The sequence below is a fragment of the Schistocerca americana genome, chromosome X (assembly GCF_021461395.2).
Source record: "Schistocerca americana isolate TAMUIC-IGC-003095 chromosome X, iqSchAmer2.1, whole genome shotgun sequence".
Lineage (NCBI taxonomy): Eukaryota > Metazoa > Arthropoda > Insecta > Orthoptera > Acrididae > Schistocerca > Schistocerca americana.
Window position 1 is genome coordinate 435,046,376 of NC_060130.1, and position 20,691 is coordinate 435,067,066.

The following is a 20,691-nucleotide window of genomic DNA, read 5'->3' on the forward strand; positions in this document are numbered from 1 at the left end:
TTAGTGAATATGTTTTACAGAAGAGACATCAGGACGCAGTCGAGGGGAAACTGAGTTCACAATAGACTGTTTACGTTTGTTAGAAATATGGTTTGTATTGTTGTTACTGTAAATGATTATAACATCAAAAACATTTTCGGTCAATATTCTCACAAAATACCTGTTATATTTATGTAATTAATAGTTTAAAAATCATTAAATTTCAGGACGTCGGTTCTGCTTACATCTATTATATGAATGTTATCTGAAATTACTCGTGACTTTCCGTACTTTTCCCACAAATGGCTTGGTTAATTATCGAAACGCGTTTACAACTTCTGAGTAACAATGGAAAGTTATTTTATGAACTCTGATAGTGGAAACCTGTCAAAATTTCGTGCATTTACGGCTTACGCCCACATCGTTCGGCTATGAAGTCAGTCTGCGTCCATCTTCATTTAAATCGGTACGGGTATAGCATTCGCTGCGTGGTATTTCTCCTGGCGAAGCGGTTAAGACAACAAACTGTAATGATAAAGCTCATATGTTCACATTACTCTGACTGCCATTTTGTTTCTCATCTCTGTGTTTGTAACACATTCTGAGACTTCGTTATTCGTGAATCTTAAGTATTTTTCTACAATATTCGTTGTTATTTACGTGTTAGAGCGCGATTTCTAAGTAATGAGTATCTTCGATTTCGTGACTTCCGTATGTTTAAAAAATGAAAGATAACATTACCACAGATGAAATTCCTGTGCGTGAAACAACATTTATATTTTTCTTGTGACAAATAATTCACAATTTTTTTCTGAATACGCAACGATTTCCGTGTGCGTGGTTAGACAGCAATCTTAGAGCACAACTTAAATTACTGTGAATGGAACTAGCAATAATCATCTTTTGACTCTTGCTTGTCTGCAATAAAATCCTTAACAGCAGTAGACAGAGATGAAAGACCTCTGCCGTAATATTTTCATTCGTCAGATTCATATTATAAACTATGAGAAACTTCAGTAGTTGCACTCACCAAACGGTCACGAAAGGTAATTTTAAAAATTTTGTTTAGAAGACCCAAATCGTTCATGTATCGTATAGGGAAGCAGGCTACTTCATCATTTGGATTCCTAGGAGCGAGCTACAACCACATTCGATGCATCTTGTTATTCTTTGACACTCTCTTAAACAATTTTTGGATGTTCTGTAGATGTATTTGTACAGTGTGATACCACATACCATTCCTAACTCATATTCCGAAACGTATGACTTCAAACAAGTTGTCAATGTGAATAAGAATAAATTGACTTTTTTTTCATTCCATGTAGGCTTTCACGGCCGGCGTCTTTATCAGTAAACTCTTCCGGGCTAAGTTGCCGTGGTCGATCTGTAGAACTTCTTCTCCCTGACGTTTCGTTCTCAACTGCGGAGAACATCTTCCGAGGTGAGTCGACGACGACGACTCACCTCGGAAGATGTTCTCCGCAGTTGAGAACGAAACGTCAGGGAGAAGAAGTTCTACAGATCGACCACGGCAACTTAGCCCGGAAGAGTTTACTGATAATGACTTTTTTTTTTTCATCAGTCTACTGACTGGTTTGATGCGGCCCGCCACGAATTCCTTTCCTGTGCTAACCTCTTCATCTCAGAGAAGCACTTGCAACCTACATCCTCAATTATTTGCTTGACGTATTCCAATCTCTGTCTTCCTCTACAGTTTTTGCCCTCTACAGCTCCCTCTAGTACCATGGAAGTCATTCCCTCATGTCTTACCAGATGTCCTATCATCCTGTCCCTTCTCCTTATCAGTGTTTCCCACATATTCCTTTCCTCTCCGATTCTGCGTAGAACCTCCTCATTCCTTACCTTATCAGTCCACCTAATTTTCAACATTCGTCTATAGCACCACATCTCAAATGCTTCGATTCTCTTCTGTTCCGGTTTTCCCACAGTCCATGTTTCACTACCATACAATGCTGTACCCCAGACGTACATCCTCAGAAATTTCTTCCTCAAGTTAAGGCCGGTATTTGATATTAGTAGACTTCTCTTGGCCAGAAATGCCTTTTTTGCCTTAGCGAGTCTGCTTTTGATGTCCTCCTTGCTCCGTCCGTCATTGGTTATTTTACTGCCTAGGTAGCAGAATTCCTTAACTTCATTGACTTCGTGACCATCAATCCTGATGTTAAGTTTCTCGCTGTTCTCATTTCTACTACTTCTCATTACCTTCGTCTTTCTCCGATTTACTCTCAAACCATACTGTGTACTCATTAGACTGTTCATTCCGTTCAGCAGATCATTTAATTCTTCTTCACTTTCAGCTACTGACTGAGCAGCAGGTGAATGGCACATCGTTGTCTGGTGCGTCACAGCGTATGGACTATTAAATCAGCTGATCACGTAGTAGCGTTACTGGAGACGTGGCTAATGTGTCCAGGACGACGTATTAGCAACCACCAGCTGTTGCGGAACGGTCGCTAGCGCAGCGGCTTGACAGATCAGCAAGTGAATGATGCATCGCTGCTGGGTGCGCAGCGGGTCGTAATAGGTCACTTAATGTTTACAAACAAAACTCTATCTAGTTGCTAACTAGATGAAGATGAATATTTTACAATTATTACTTAAGTTATTGTGTGTAGACTACTATCCATTCATGTAATTCATACTTCTGTAATTGCGTTTTTTTTCTTTTTTCTTTTTTTTTCAGGAAAATTGTAATATTCCATGTGCCTTATGTGTGTGTTATTTAATGTACGTTGCAAGTATCAAAATGTCCGGGGGGAATAAAGAGATTCTGCAACTGTCCACAGAAAGCAAGTAAATTGGCAGAATGGCGTTTTTAAGTGTTAACAAGATCAATAAATTTATTACTGACATGTATTATCAAAAGAATGTATATATTGAAACAATATTGTAACTCTTAGAAATTTGTAGGTTCCACATTATTTTTTGTATGAATAATTACGCAGACGTTATTTTATTCCAAGTGTATGGACGAGTACTATAAGAATTAAATGGGCTTTCAGATGTTGAAACAGTACCTAAATTTGATGTAACAATGCAGTTAGGGTGCCGGTAGGGCTGGAGTTCTTTCTTATTCTTTTGAATTTTCTAATTTTTTTAAAACCAGATAGCCCGCATCTCGTGGTCGTGCGGTAGCGTTCTCGCTTCCCACGCCCGGGTTCCCGGGTTCGATTCCCGGCGGGGTCAGGGATTTTCTCTGCCTCGTGATGGCTGGGTGTTGTGTGCTGTCCTTAGGTTAGTTAGGTTTAAGTAGTTCTAAGTTCTAGGGGACTGATGACGATAGATGTTAAGTCCCATAGTGCTCAGAGCCAGTTGAACCAGTTAAAACCAGATAACATTAAAAAATTCATGTTGTGGGACATGTCGGGTTTATGGCACATCACTGCCAATGTTTATTATATTTTTGTTGTTCTGTTTTAATTCACGGTATTGGAAGATTTTGTCACGGGAGGCTAGCGAGTAGGCAGACACATCGAACAACGCGACAGATGGTCACAAGCGTAAGAACGGCAGGGCGAGCAAGAGCCTTATCGTACTGGAGCAGAGAGAGAGAGCGCCACAATGAGGATTCACCGCCTACCATGTTGGTCGCTAAGAATCAAACCTTTTATTATTTACATTCCCTGTCTGAATACTGGTATACAGCTCCAACCCTGCTGATGACGTTACTTGCACTGAAAACTTGTAAACAATAATTTCAGTTATCATTCAGTTCATCACGAAATACTAATGTGTGTGAAATCTTATGGGACTTAACTGCTAAGGTCATCAGCCCGAGGGAGGACTCGAACCTCCGCCGGAACCAGCCTCACAGTCAATGACTGCAGCCCCTTACACCGCTCGGCTAATCCGGCGCGGCGTCAGTGCTTATTGATGGAAGAAAGGACTAATCACAAGCGCGCCAAGAGAGAGCAGGCGCCAAACCACTACGATGGGTCACTACTATTCTATGACTGGTTCCCGACGAGGTAATGCATGAATCCGTATATGAAATCTGATTTCATATCAAGAAAGTACAGTTTGTTGAGAAATTGTCTAGGATGTTGTACTTGTGCGATATTTTGTTAATTCAAGGCAATCTGCGATCGGTTTACAAGGTGGTAACATGCGAACTAGTGTGTGACGTGCAACTCCACATAACGACGCAAGTAACTGTTATAGTTGCCTCGGAAAACATATTTACGCGATTTCATGTTGATTCTAAGATCGTGTGAGGCATTTTTGTGACCTTTGCGTGCTTGGGAACTAATGATTAATGACCAGAAATATTGTTATGAGTATTAACGATAGACTAGTTCTAGAAATCGTTTTACTAATTTTTTGATTGATGAAATAAAATTAGTTGGCATCCTACCATTTTATGATTCTTATTATGCTTAGCATCTAAACTTACCCACTTGTCACATTAATATTCACTGTTCATGGCACCACCTTTAGAGCTAGCGACTGACGGAGAAAAAAACAAGTGGGACAATGGATGTGGGACATCTTTAGAAGATGTGAGGTAAGCAAGTTGCCTCCAGCTGTGCTAGGGAAAGTGATCGCAGATATTTCTTACTAAAATTGACCGTGTTTGTTAATCGTGGCCCATCTTTAAGGTGGAAAGTCTCATTTACTGTAATCCACTGCGTAGCTTATAGGAGTAAAATCCGCATTTACTGCGAGACCGCTTTTTACCATTGACCCTAATATTCTTTACAATGGTACACCCATAAACTGAGAAGGACCCTCTTCATCGTCAATCCCTGATATAATTATGACACTAAGACGTGGCAGTTGTATTGGCGCTACTCTCCATGATTCGTCCGCAATTGGGTAAATTAAAATTATTAAGGAAATCACAAGCAAGTAAATGTATATCTAGTTGCATAGAGTTTTATTAGATCAATGGAGGTGAAAATCGCAGCGTGATCCGAGTAATGGCTCACGAGATATTAACGTTTTAATTAAGTTGGTCGATCTTAATTCACGTGTGCGCCAGGCGAACGGGCACTGCTCTCGTGCTGAGGCTTGGGGCGATGTAGGCTGAGAAATTCAAGTCAGCGGGAGCAGGCGCAGCCGCCGCTTCAGGAAAGTTCGAAGACTGACGGATGGATAAAAAATGTGCCCTAAACCAAAAATAATGAGTAAAAGTAAGCTTTCTCTGTGTGCATCTTGCATAAATAATGTTGTCAATAGTCAGCCCGTGTAGCAAGGCAAGTGAAGGTGCGGGAGAGATACTGACAGAGGGATTTACGAGCGTATGATAAACCTCTTCCCTCGAAAATTTCTTTCCTTCATTCCTCCTCTCTGTTACCACAGATGACGTGTTAGACCTCACGTGTACTAAAACTGCAGTACACACAAGGTGCCTATTTGTTTCCACCACTCTGATTGGAGTGCTTAAGTTCTAATTAACGTTCACTACCCTGCAGTCTTCTATAGTAATTGGTCCCCGTGCAGAAAACAGCAGGTAGGTCGTGAATCCGTTATCTTGATGCTGTAATAAACACGTAGAGATGAACTGATATTGTATAAGTAATTAAATCTGCAACTTTTTTTTGTTATACGGGATGCCATTCGCTCTTTATTAGCAGAATACGAGAAACTGCACAATTATATTCCACTTTATGAATTACAAATAATTTCCATTCGTCACACGTTCACACAAAATAAACAAATCAATGAACTGCGTATATGCGTAATTACTGTGAAATTGTTCTCAGTTACATGTCCAAATAACCAGAGACTTCTAATTACGTTGTTAACTGATACCGAGACTAACGAACCATTTCACCTGCCATCCAAGTTAGGGGCGATCCGAAGGTCTTCGAAGTACTTCCTTTTCTTTTAGTACTTGTTATTATTCTCCTGGTAATTAATACTTTTGGAATAATGGAATGATACGAGTATGCTATTGAGAGATGATTTTATATGAAATGCAAGTAAATTCACTGTTTAGTTTTTCTAATATTAGTAACAGAAGTTTATCATTCTGCTGCGCTATTTCCGAACACAGCCAGTCGTGGAAAAGGATCAAAATTTAGGTGGTCTTTCTCGCGATACACTAACCGAATACACTATCTGTCACCGGTACCTCCCGGCCGCGGTGGCCGTGCGGTGGTGGTGGTTAGTGTTTAACGTCCCGTCGACAACGAGGTCATTAGAGACGGAGCGCAAGCTCAGTTAGGGAAGGATTGGGAAGGAAATCGGCCGTGCCCTTTCAAAGGAACCATCCCGGCATTTGCCTGAAACGATTTAGGGAAATCACGGAAAACCTAAATCAGGATGGCTGGAGACGGGATTGAACCGTCGTCCTCCCGAATGCGAGTCCAGTGGGCTAACAACTGCGCCACCTCGCTCGGTGGCCGTGCGGTTCTAGGCACTCCAGTCCGGAGCCGCGCTGCTGCTGCGGTCGCAGGTTCGAATCCTGCCTCGGGCATGGGTGTGTGAGATGTCCTTAGGTTAGTTAGGTTTAAGTAGTTCTAAGTCCTAGGGGACTGATGACCACAGCAGTTGAGTCCCATGGTGCTCAGAGCCATTTGAACCATTTCACCCGTACCTCACAACACATGACGTCATCTTCCCACAGCTGGCTTCTCAACTAATCTAAGAAGAGCTTCTTGTATCTGAATATGACGACTGTAAAGCCAGAAATATTACAATAGGAAGTGTACTCATTTAGTTATTATAAATTTTTTGTTTGGTCTGTAACATACTCAGACCCTTAAGCCCTTATTAGACGATGTGCCTAAACCGTACACTTCTGCACCAGCACTCCAAGTGTGCACTTCTATAACTACGTCGACCCATTACACCATCCAAGCGGGATACACATGACGCACATGCGCAGTAGGCGGTAATAATTCGCGAAACGCAAGCATAACTGTCTGATCTCTTAAAAGACGTTCGTTCTACCGCGCGAAACACAAGGGCGAACGTGTGCTATACTGGAACGTCATTCGCTCAAATTATTTCTGTGAGTTAAAGGTTCGAATTTCACAAGAAATTGTAAAATGGAAATTTGTGATAAGTTCTATGGGACCAAACTGCTGAGGTCATCGGTCCCTAGGCTTACACACTACTTAATCTTACTTAAACTAACTTACGCTAAGGACAACACACACACCCATGCCCAAGGCAAAACTCGAACCTCCGACGAGGGCATAAGAAATAGTTTTTTATAATTATTTATTAAGTAATTGTTATTCTCATATGTAGGTTACTACTGTTCTGAATAACAGACTCAACAGTCAGTTTTATATTAGACACTTGATTGCACAGGTGTATGGTTCAAAAACGGTTCAAATGGCTCTGAGCACTGTGGGCCTTACGTCTATGGTCATCAGTCCCCTAGAACTTAGAACTACTTAAACCCAACTAATCTAAGGACATCACACAACACCCAGTCATCACGAGGCAGAGAACAGGTGTATGTAAATCTAAATTTACATTTATACAGCATTTTGCACACTGCCCTGGCAGTGACAGTAAATCTTCGGTTTCGGGAAGAATGATGACGAAAACGAAAAGATAGAAGTTTTGGGGCTCGACCATGGCTGAAAAGAAGAGGCGAAGGCAGGGAAATATATTCACTGCTTATGGGTAATGCAGGAGTAGGTTTAATAATGAATAGGAAAATAGGAATGCGGGTGAGCTACTACAAACAGCATAGTGAACGCATTATTGTGGCCAAGATAGATACGAAGCCCACACCTACTACAGTAGTACAAGTTTATATGCCAACTAGCTCTGCAGATGAAGAAGAAATTGAAGAAATGTATGATGAAATAAAAGAAATTATTCAGATAGTGAAGGGAGACGAAAAATTAATAGTCATGGGTGACTGGAATTCGAGTGTAGGAAAAGGGAGAGAAGGAAACGTAGTAGGTGAATATGGATTGGGGCTAAGAAATGAAAGAGGAAGCCGCCTGATAGAATTTTGCACAGAGCACAACTTACTCATAGCTAACACTTGGTTTAAGAATCATGATAGAAGGTTGTATACATGGAAGAACCCTGGAGATACTAAAAGGTATCAGATAGATTATATAATGGTAAGACAGAGATTTAGGAACCAGGTTTTAAATTGTAAGACATTTCCAGGGGCAGATGTGGACTCTGACCACAATCTATTGGTTATGACCTGTAGATTAAAACTGAAGAAACTGCAAAAAGGTGGGAATTTAAGGAGATGGGACCTGGATAAACTGAAAGAACCAGAGGTTGTACAGAGTTTCAGGGAGAGCATAAGGGAACAATTGAAAGGAATGGGGGAAAGAAATACAGTAGAAGAAGAATGGGTAGCTCTGAGGGATGAAGTAGTGAAGGCAGCAGACGATCAAGTAGGTAAAAAGAAGAGGGTTAGTAGAAATCCTTGGGTAACAGAAGAAATATTGAATTTAATTGATGAAAGGAGAAAATATAAAAATGCAGTAAGTGAAGCAGGCAAAAAGGAATACAAACGTCTCAAAAATGAGATCGACAGGAAGTGCAAAATGGCTAAGCGGGGACGGCTAGAGGACAAATGTAAGGATGTAGAGGCTTGTCTCACTAGGGGTAAGATAGATACTGCCTACAGGAAAATTAAAGAGACCTTTGGAGATAAGAGAACCACATGTATGAACATCAAGAGCTCAGATGGAAACCCAGTTCTAAGCAACGAAGGGAAAGCAGAAAGGTGGAAGGAATATATAGAGGGTCTATACAAGGGCGATGCACTTGAGGACAATACTATGGAAATGGAAGAGGATGTAGATGAAGATGAAATGGGAGATACGATACTGCGTGAAGAGTTTGACAGAGCACTGAAGGACCTGAGTCGAAACAAGGCCCCCGGAGTAGACAACATTCCATTGGAACTACTGACAGCCTTGGGAGAGCCAGTCCTGACAAAACTCTACCATCTGGTGAGCAAGATGTATGAAACAGGCGAAATACCCTCAGACTTCAAGAAGAATATAATAATTCCAATCCCAAAGAAAGCAGGGTTGACAGATGTGAAAATTACCGAACAATCAGTTTAATAAGCCACAGCTGCAAAGTACTAACACGAATTCTTTACAGACGAATGGAAAAACTGGTAGAAGCTGACCTCGGGGAAAATCAGTTTGGATTCCGTACAAATACTGGAACACGGGAGGCAATACTGACCTTACGACTTATCTTAGAAGAAAGATTAAGGAAAGGCAAACCTACGTTTATAGCATTTGTAGACTTAGAGAAAGCTTTTGACAATGTTGACTGGAATACTCTCTTTCAAATTCTAAAGGTGGCAGGGGTAAAATACAGGGAGCGAAAGGCTATTTACAACTTGTACAGAAACCAGATGGCAGTTATAAGAGTTGAGGGACATGAAAGGAAAGCAGTGGTTGGGAAGGGAGTAAGACAGGGTTGCAGCCTCTCCCCGATGTTATTCAATCTCTATATTGAGCAAGCAGTAAATGAAACAAAAGAAAAATTTGGAGTAGGTATTAAAATCCATGGAGAAGAAATAAAAACTTTGAGGTTCGCCGATGACATTGTAATTCTGTCAGAGACAGCAAAGGACTTGGAAGACCAGTTGAACGGAATGGATGGTGTCTTGAAGGGAGGATATAAGATGAACATCAACAAAAGCAAAACGAGGATAATGGAATGTAGTCGAGTTAAGTCGGGTGATGCTGAGGGTATTAGATTAGGAAATGAGACACTTAAAGTAGTAAAAGAGTTTTGCTATTTGGGGAGCAAAATAACTGATGATGGACGAAGTAGAGAGGATATAAAATGTACACTGGCAATGGCAAGGAAAGCGTTTCTGAAGAAGAGAAATATGTTACCATCGAGTATAGATCTAAGTGTCAGGAAGTTATTTCTGAAAGTATTCGTATGGAGTGTAGCCATGTATGGAAGTGAAACATGGACGGTAAATAGTTTGGACAAGAAGAGAATAGAAGCTTTTGAAATGTGGTGCTACAGAAGAATGCTGAAGATTAGATGGGTAGATCACATAACTAATGAGGAAGTATTGAATAGGATTGGGGAGAAGAGAAGTTTGTGGCACAACTTGACCAGAAGAAGGGATCGGTTGGTAGGACATGTTCTGAGGCATCAAGGGATCACCAATTTAGTATTGGAGGGCAGCGTGGAGGGTAAAAATCATAGCCGGCCGAAGTGGCCGTGCGGTTAAAGGCGCTGCAGTCTGGAACCGCAAGACCGCTACGGTCGCAGGTTCGAATCCTGCCTCGGGCATGGATGTTTGTGATGTCCTTAGGTTAGTTAGGTTTAACTAGTTCTAAGTTCTAGGGGACTAATGACCACAGCAGTTGAGTCCCATAGTGCTCAGAGCCATTTGAACCAAACCATTTTGGTAAAAATCATAGGGGGAGACCAAGAGATGAATACACTAAGCAGATTCAGAAGGATGTAGGTTGCAGTAGGTACTGGGAGATGAAGAAGCTTGCACAGGATAGAGTAGCATGGAGAGCTGCATCAAACCAGTCTCAGGACTGAAGACCACAACAACAACATATGAACTTCGTGACTGACGGACATGGCCTGTTTCGAGAAGCTGCTGTCTATGGTAGAAGATGGAATTAGCAAGTTTGACACAGTCATGAGGCACGCTATCTCACCTTCTCGAAAGTAAGAATTAAATCATATGTTTATACTTTTTGTGCCGGCCTGTGTGGCCGAGCGGTTCTATGCGCTTCAGTCTGGAACCGCGAGACCGCTACGGTCGCAGGTTCGAATCCTGCATCGGGCATGGATGTGTGTGATGTCCTTAGGGTAGTTAGGTTTAAGTAGTTCTAAGTTCTAGGGGACTAATGATCTCAGATGTTAAGTCCCATAGTGCTCAGAGCCATCTGAACCATTTTTATACTCTTTATGATCATACCAGCCTAGGTCACTGTTAAAATACGGGTAGATGCCCTGTTACGCTGCAGGCTGGTTGTATCGTTACTTTCCCAGGCGACTGGGGAATCTTTTTTATCCAGAGAATCGCACAGCCGACCATTTCAAAAGTTGGTGTGGATGTACGCACTCAATTTGCAACACTTTAAAAGAACAGTGCTTAAAGGTGCATTTGGGTTATTTTTCCGTGTTTGGAATATACAGTGTGGTCCATTGATCGTGACCAAGTATCTCACGAAATAAGCGTCAAACGAAAAAACTACAAAGAACGAAACTTGTCTAACTTGAAGGGGGAAACCAGATGGCGCTATGGTTGGACCGCTAGATGGTGCTGCCATAGGTCAAACGGATATCAACTGCGCTTTTTAAAATAGGAACCCCCATTTTTTATTACATATTCGTGTAGTACGTAAAAACCTACTTATTGAAAAAAATGCGGAAAATCCCCAACACAAAAATCTGAAATTAGCCACTAGCCACCTGACAATAACCAAATACAAGCAGAAAGCACTCCGGTACCCCCTTTACGCATGCGCGAGTTATCGCTGCCTAGTGCGCACGTGCGAATTGACGGCCGTTTGGAACTGCTCTCTATTCTAGCGCGCGGATAATGTATCTCCTTTTTTCCGTAGTTTCACCAGTTCTACCGCTTAATGGCTGTCGGCTAGACCAGTACTGTTCGCGGCGGATCGTCGTGTAAAGCCCCTATTACACGATGCGCGCAAACCGTACACCTATGCACCATCACCCCGAGCGTGCATTTCTGTAACTACAGGCTGGTTCACTTAGACCTATTACACCATCCACGCGAGATATACCTGGAGCACATGTCCAGCAGACACTGATAATGTCTTTCTACACTATGCTGGCGTTCTAGGAAGGCATTGTCGGTGTATATCCACCGCTCGAGCTGCTTATAAACAAACTAGAACGAAGTCTGGAAGTTGCTGTTTAGTCTCTTAGGAAATTAATGGATTTTATACGTCTTTTTAAGTACGTACTCGCAGTCACACTTCCCACGCCAGTTTTGCATATCATTAGTAGTAGTAGCATCGGTTCTGACGGGTGCAGGTTACTAGGACAAAAAAAACCGAAATCTACAGTTTGTAGATGTCCTGATATGGTTGTGGGGAGGTACCGGAGTTGGGCGGTGTAAACAAAAGTAGCGAAGCTCATCTGGTAAGCAATAAGAGAATGTACTTATGGGGAAAAAAATAGAGCAGCAGCAGAAATCAACTCTGTACAGATGTCAGCTCCCTGTTGTAGGTCCCTACACGGTAGAGTGGAAGTCAGATGAATGTGTAGAGCTGTGCTAGACTTCGAGTTTCCATCAAGTGCATCGTTAGACGAGTCTGCAGACAACCTCTCTAAAGTGCCGTAGCAGTACACGGTTTGTTTCCACACTACGGGTATTCAATCTGCACCACTCGCATAGTCTTGTCTAGGTATGAGGCGAAAATGCAAGCATGTAGTACATCAATGAGAAGAGAAGAATTCTTGGGTTTTTTTAGTAGTCTGGTGTATAGGACACGCAGATATACCTGTATAAAATCAAATAACGCATGGGCATGCCGTCAATATGACCATATATCTGTGGAAAAATATCGAAAAAATATGGAAAAAGACATAAAATTAGTAAAAATCGAGGAAAACCTGGTATAATTACGACAAATTGATGGTAAATACGTAAATTTGAGGGAAACGCGACGAAATGTGTAAAACTGCGAAATATATAATACATAAAATTAGAAAAAAAGTACCAAGAAATGCGAGGTATTGGGGAGGGTTCGGGAATACCCAGGTACTCAAGACTGAGAAAAGCTTAAAAATTATGTTCCACCTGCATTCAGATTTAACCCGCCCATTCCCCTTGTAAACTACGTGAGTAGTTGTATGTCTGTGTTGGACAAATATATCCTGAATTAGACCATTAAGGGCATTGCATTCTGCACGACTAATATTTCTGAAGCAGTATGGCATTAAGAATACAGCAGTTTCATGTCAGAACCGTGTAATCATCGGAGTGTGTGTTTATGCCCTACAATCATTTCTCTTGTGCCAGTATATTCCTAGTACTGACTCCAGAGAGTGAAATAATGCTTCACAATTCATTGCACGTTTGATTTCCATGGAATATTTCAAACTCCATCCATCTGGAGCACCATTATATATAAACCACACGTTTCTTCTTAGCTATATGTTACATCAACGCAACACTCTCATGTCCACTACACAGCGATAAGAGGTGCTACTTCCTCGACATGCACACATCTGGTGAGATTTATGCTTTTGGATGGGTGCTGTGGGTAAGATTGGTGCTGCAGGGAGGGTTGGTCAAGGACAATGTGGGAGAAATCTGTCTATCTCCGATTTTATACTACGAATACGAGAATTCTCTATGGCACCCATCCACACAGGGAAAGATGTCCAGTAGTAATTGTACGTAAATTCTTCACAATGATTGATGCACTGGAAATATGTAAATAACATAATTGCATCGGTATAGGACGCTGTCAAGTATCCTTTGGTGTATATGGTCGAATGGACGTACTGCACAGTCGTTTATCTGCATTCGCAATATAATATATGGTACTTACGAAGTTGTGAATGGGTACTATAGTGATGATGCAGAAATTGAGAATCACACAACCATGTCATTGACTGGCATTGAGATTATGGAATATCTTGCAAAATTGCTAAAATTGATCTCGCTATCAACTGCGGTGTGTATTACCATACATCTACATCAACGGGATTACTCTGCTATTCACAATGAAGTGCCTGGCAGAGGCATACCAATGGTATCTTATCATCCCATCTGTCCACTGGTATGCTGCTGATTACCACAAAATGATTGACAGACACCACTTGGTGGAGATGGAGGGAGTCTTAGTGGAACACTGGAAATCTGTTACTTGTCACTGTGGGGCATGGGATTAAATGTAGAGGCCATCACCCTCAGACAGTTGTTTGGAGGTGTTCTTCAATGCTGCAGACTCTTCTTTTGTCATATGCTGTGATGCCCTCCACATGTTTTATTTTTATTTTTTTCTTTTAATTTTTTTTTCGCCAATAAGGTAACAGTACCTCTTTTTATTTGTACTACCTCGCTCGTGTTGTGAACAGCACCTTCCAGCGATGGTCAACATCAGAACGGTTATCATGTATATGACTGCGAAATGAGGAAACAATGCTCTTTGATACGGAAAACCGAGACATCCGCCATCCTGTCACTGTGGAAGATGGGAATAATTGTATATGTCATCACCTTCGGATAGCTGTTGGAAACGCTCTACAATGCCTTAAACTCTTCCAGTTCCCATATGTTGAGATATCTTACGCATTTTTGCCGATGAAAAACATCACCTCTGTGTTTTATTTCTACCAGCCTGTGTGTTGTGGGTGCTGCATAGTTTGCACCATGCGATGTTAAGCTTTCTGTGACAGCCAAAGGATCGAAATGTGTTAATGTCAGCTTATCAGCTGACACAGACTTCGAAGTCATGCTAGAAAAACAAAGTGTATGGCGGTGTCCAAAGCTGCAGTCAAACAATTCTTTCCTGGGTTACAGCCAAAACAAAACAATGTATTAAACTGCTTATGAAAAAACAGTACAGGAGCACTTTCGTGTGATTGATAGTCTGTTGGTTATGGTAGTTCTCCAGTACGGTCACAAAACGTTGTGCAGATCTGTGCAAGCGACTTCCAGCGCTGGCCACGTGCTCCAATGGAGCGATACGTGTCTATGTAATATGCTTTTGACATCAACAAGCAGATAGTATTTGGTTTATCAATATATCGGAACAGAAAGACGCGGTAAAATCTTATAGAAGGTTCTGCTACAAGGAGTGGTAGAGAAACATCGCCTCTGTGATTTATTTCTACCAACCTGTGTGTTGTGGGAGCTGAGAGCCAAGGGATTGGAACATGTTAATGTCGCTTTAGCAGCAGCTGACACAGACCTCAAAGTCATGGTTGAAAAAGCTTAGTGTGTGGCAGCCTACAGAACTGCATTCATGCAGTTCTTGTATGTGTTACACCTGAAGAAACACTATATTAAAGTGCTTATGACGGGACAATACAGGAGCCCTCTCCTTTGATTGATAGTCTGTTGGATACGGTTCTCCTCCAGTACAGCTGACAAAACTTTGTGTAGATTTGTGCGTGCAACTTTGAGCACTGGCCTCCCGTTCCAGCGAAGCGATAGTGTATATGTAATGTGCTCGATGTCAACACAAAGACGGTATTTGTTTTTCGAGATACTGGAAAAGAGAGATGCAGTAAAAACTTATAGGAGGGTCTGTTACAACGAGTGGTATAACTGGTTAAAGTTTGGATGCTTATAGTTATCTCAAAGCTACATCGATTTTGTTCGTAAAGCTAACAGAAATCGGCTGTATCTATTTTCGGGGGATAACGACTGTTTTCATTATCATCGTCACGATTGCGTGTTTAAAAATAGGTGTCACCAAATCCTGTGCTATCTCATACTTCATAACCTCTAACTATAAAGCATACACCACTTGAAATATAGCTCGTTACAGAACCTAGAGATGATAGTGTTTTTTCCTGACTTGTGAGTAGATTGCATGTAACTGGCTGTGATGTTCTAATTGCTTACAAAACAAGGACGCAGGAATTTGCCATATGATTAGAAACTTTACAGACATGTCGGTAGAGGGGAGTTATGGAGCAAAAATGTCAAATGTAGGCACGCAGACGGTAATTGGCTTCGATGTAACGGGAGAGACAGAGATGCGGTAAAATCTTGTAGGAGGATCCTTTACAAAATAGGCTCACACGATTTGTTTCATTAACACAGGCATGATACTGCTTCGCATTGGTAAAACGGGACTTGGCATGATGTGCAAAACAAATGGTACAAATGCCTCTGAGCACTATGGGACTTAACTTCTGAGGTCCTCAGTCCCCTAGAACTTAGAACTACTTAAACCCAACTAACCTAAGGACATCACACACATCCATGCCCGCGGCAGGATTAGAACCTGCGACCGCAGCGGTCACGCGGTTCCAGACTGCAGCACCTAGAACCGCTCGGCCAGATGTGCAAAACAGCAGCATACTCTTGAATTAAAGCTTGTTGATGTGAAATGTAAAATGATTGTGTTTTTTTCCAACATGTGAGCCAATGGCGTAAGAGATTGTAAACTCTAATGTTATTTCAAGTGTCTGAAACGTTTTAATGCACACATACATGACACTGATCTGTACGTGAGAGACGCTCTCACGTCATTTAATATGTCCATCTAGCCGAAAGCAATTGTTTAATATAGGGGCTGTATAGCCTGACCTCCGAATTTTGGTCTTAGTGTAATCGCGACACAATGAGATGCGAATTGTATCCTGCAGTAAAACGTAAAAGCTATACTGGTTTTGCTCATAAAACCAAAAGAAAATGGACTGTGTCTGTTTTAGTGGAAAAAGGACATACATTATCATCGTGGTTGTTTTCCTTTTTAATAGATTATTGATTATAACAGAAGTGTTGATTTTAAATAGAAGTGGTTGAGCGCAGTGCTCAGAACAGTGTGCGCTTGCTGGTTGGGTGGCCGAGTTCTTTAGGAGGTCGCGGCTGTCTTTTTAGACAAACAACCCTCATTTATCTCGAATTTGTTCTGAGGGATGCCAGCGTCGCGCTCTATTGTGTATATATCTTTTATCGGCGTCGATAAAGCTGACTACCCAGCCACATGGTTGTCGGGGACGCATTGTACTGAAGACTCTGCAGTGGGAGGCTGCTCTGAGGACTGCGGTCGCTTTAGGTGGAGGGTTTCCCTGTTTTCCAAACAGACGACTTTTGAAAAAGCCTGCCTCCCCAATAGGTGGATGGAGGGAGGTAGGAAGGGGTGGGGAGAGATGAGGGGAGGTGAGCGGGCGTCGAATTTCAGTAGTTTGTAATTGTACATGGAGGAGAATGCACGTTCAAAAACCACCCCCTCTGCAATCTTTTGGAATGAAGATTTTCCCCAGTACATGTGTTGCATTATGACCCCCACGAGTGCTAGTTTTCACGACAATTTCGAAATGTAATGAGAACAGTGAAGTACATTTTTCCATCAATTGTGGTAGAGTGTATTTGGTTCTAATATCTGAGTTACATGGTGATGGTTGCGAAGGCGTCTCTACCGAACTCTGACGTCAAACAGCGATAGATACATTTCTCAGCGATATGCTTACAGGTAATACACTTATTAAACTCCTCTTTGTCCAACACCAGCATCTCATTAGTTGAATATATTTACCATCAAATATATAACTCCCCAGCCCTTTCCCTGCCAGCTTGTCCCGGCAGGGTAAGACCAGTTGTTTGGTATCGTCAATTTTGGAGCTGTATTGCGACATTACACTTTTCTTGTGTACGGCTGTGCATGTAGTCATGTAATTTGAACCGATCTTTATGATTAATCATGTAATTAGGACGGATCCTTACTTCAGTTTCCCCAACCAAAATAAATAAAGTACTCTAACCCATCCTTCGTCCCCTGCACCTGGGCAGTTTCCATGTGTCGGCAGGTGCACTTGGGCTTTCCGTTCAGGAAGGGTGACCGCCATTTTTAATTTCCCGACAATTACTGGGTGGGGGGGTGGACGTCAGCACAGCCCTGGGACAAAGATATTCCTACCAAAAATTCGAAATTCTCGCCAAAATTCGAAATTCCCGCCAATAGGGTAGGTGGCGGAGTGGGATGGATGTATGGGGGGGGGGGGGAGGGGTGAGGGTGCGTGGACCCACGTGCAGGCTGAGAAAAACACAGACATCATCCGGGGGTGAGGGTGGGCGTAGTTGGGGTGGCGGGTGGGTAACTAATTGATCAGTTTAATTATTTTGCATATCAATTGGTATCAAAATTGGGGTGTTGCTCCAGTACCCTACTACTTCGGCATCCACAGTTAGCAAGATGGGTCATGTATTTGCAACAGTTTGCCATAAAGGTTAGGTACACAAAAGATCGAGATAATATCGTAGCAACTGCATTGTGCTTTTTACCTGGAGAAGGGGAAAAGTCTGAGCAAGTGTGGAATTTAGATGGGCTGCGAATATTGTTTATGAAAGAGACCGACACAATTCGGAGGATTTGTCAGGAAATTCGGAGAGAACAAAATAGCGATGATCAGCTGAAATATGTGAAACAGATTTTAGGGCCTCAAAAACACCAGAAAGTGAATGTATATATAGAATCCACCGAGAAGCACTCTTTGAGGAAAGAAAGGAAGGTCAAGAAGACTGGAAGCTGTGTTTCCCGAATCAGCATGTCAAAGCTCTTACTGATTTAATTCATGAGAGTTACGGACATTATGGTGTTCGTAAGTGTATAGCCAAGTTACAAGAGACAATAATTTTTTAGAACATGTAGAAGCTGGTGTAGAAGCAAATTACTGCCTGTGATCACAGTCAAAAAGTATGTGCAGCCTTCATACCAATTCAAGGACTGTGGCAGAGCATTCAGGTGGAAGCACCTATGCTGTTAGTAGCTGTGGATCTTTTATGTCCTTTGCCCTTGTCTACGGGAGATTACACTTTTATCTTTGTGATTTTGGATGTGAAAGAGTTACTTTGTTCGAGTAGGCAATTCGAAGGTGTTACTGTCGGACAAAGGTCCACATTTTACGGCAAGTATGTCTAAAGAGATGTTGGAGTTGAACCAGATTTAATCATACTTCCCACGGGGAAATTCCAGTGAGAGGGTGATGAGGGAGTTGAACCGATTGTGTCGCACTTTTTGCCACAGGTGTATATAACATGAGCCAATTTTATTTTGGCATTTAAGGAGGTAATATATAATTTACGACTTGAAGCTACTGCGGGAGCTAACGTTTGGCAGGACACCCACAAACATCATCTGGGAGGAAGTATCCTTTCCAGCAGGTGGGAGTCTAACCTGAAACAATGAAAAGTTAGTAAAGGAGCGCAGGGCAAAGAGAGTCAAGGAAAGGGAGAAGAGGCACGATGAGAGAGCCAAGCTGTCCATTTTTCAGCCAGTAGACTTCGTCTTGATAAAGACAAAAGACAGGTCGAAGAAGGTATCGCAAGAAATTTGGAATTTGCTATAGGTGTATCATGGACCGTTCTTAGTGCGAAGTTCGCCATATCCCAATGTGTATCTCCAGGCTTATCCGAAATCGAAAAGATTATTGTATGGGAAAAGTGTAACGGGTTTCCTGTGCTTTACGAAACTTCAAGATCGGGCAACTGTGAGCACTTGAACTGTATAGAAAAAATTTTCTTTCTCATTGTGTTATTCCCTTTCTCTCTTGTTTTATCTATAAGTGGTTTGGCTTCGTAGAGAATGCTTAGAAAGCGAAGAAGTTTCAGAAAGTAAAGGTCAGAGAAATGGTATAAATGACAGAAGAAAAATCGAAGTGGGCGGAGAGTGTTATAAAAGGTTGTAAGGTAAAGCCAAGTAAATAAAGCAGAGAAATATAAGGAAAGGAACGAGGTTTAAATGAGGTAAAGACGAGAGGTAATTCTGGTGACGTCACAATGTGGGAAGTAATACTCCAAAATATTTATGATGAATAGTGGTCTTGGTAGTTAATTCAGAAAGTCTCAGTGGGTTAACAATTAAGAAGACAGATAGCTTATAACTGAAGTAACTGTCAGAACGTTCGAACATGTACAAGCGTGATAATAGTATGTCAAAGTGACGAGTTCTGGGTAACACAGACAAGTGATTAAATTGTAAATAGTCTGTCTTCAGCTTGAGTAAACCAAAACTGTGCAGAATAGTGTAAGTAGGCTATTAAGGTTTTATGTTGGCAAGGCCATGTAGCGCTCTATATGAAAATCACTTACTGTGCTGTGTGCAGTCTGTGGCTGGTTTGCAATGTTGGAATTTGCTATTGTAGTGTTGGGCAGTTGGATGTGAACAGCGCGTAGCGTTGCGCAGTTGGAGGTGAGCCGCCAGCAGTGGTGGATGTGGGGAGAGAGATGGAGGAGTTTTGAGAGCGGATGATCTGGACGTGTGTCCATCAGAAAGAGTACATTTGTAAGACTGGATGTCATGAACTGATATATACACTCCTGGAAATGGAAAAAAGAACACATTGACACCGGTGTGTCAGACCCACCATACTTGCTCCGGACACTGCGAGAGGGCTGTACAAGCAATGATCACACGCACGGCATAGCGGACACACCAGGAACCGCGGTGTTGGCCGTCGAATGGCGCTAGCTGCGCAGCATTTGTGCACCGCCGCCGTCAGTGTCAGCCAGTTTGCCGTGGCATACGGAGCTCCATCGCAGTCTTCTAACACTGGTAGCATGCCGCGACAGCGTGGACGTGAACCATATGTGCAGTTGACGGACTTTGAGCGAGGGCGTATAGTGGGCACGCGGGAGGCCGGGTGGACGTACCGCCGAATTGCTCAACACGTGGGGCGTGAGGTCTCCACAGTACATCGATGTTGTCGCCAGTGGTCGGCGGAAGGTGCACGTGCCCGTCGACCTGGGACCGGACCGCAGTGACGCACTGATGCACGCCAAGACCGTAGGATCCTACGCAGTGCCGTAGGGGACCGCACCGCCACTTCCCAGCAAATTAGGGACACTGTTGCTCCCGGGGTATCGGCGAGGACCATTCGCAACCGTCTCCATGAAGCTGGGCTATGGTCCCGCACACCGTTAGGCCGTCTTCCGCTCACGCCCCAACATCGTGCAGCCCGCCTCCAGTGGTGTCGCGACAGGCGTGAATGGAGGGACGAATGGAGACGTGTCGTCTTCAGCGATGAGAGTCGCTTCTGCCTTGGTGCCAATGATGGTCGTATGCGTGTTTGGCGCCGTGCAGGTGAGCGCCACAA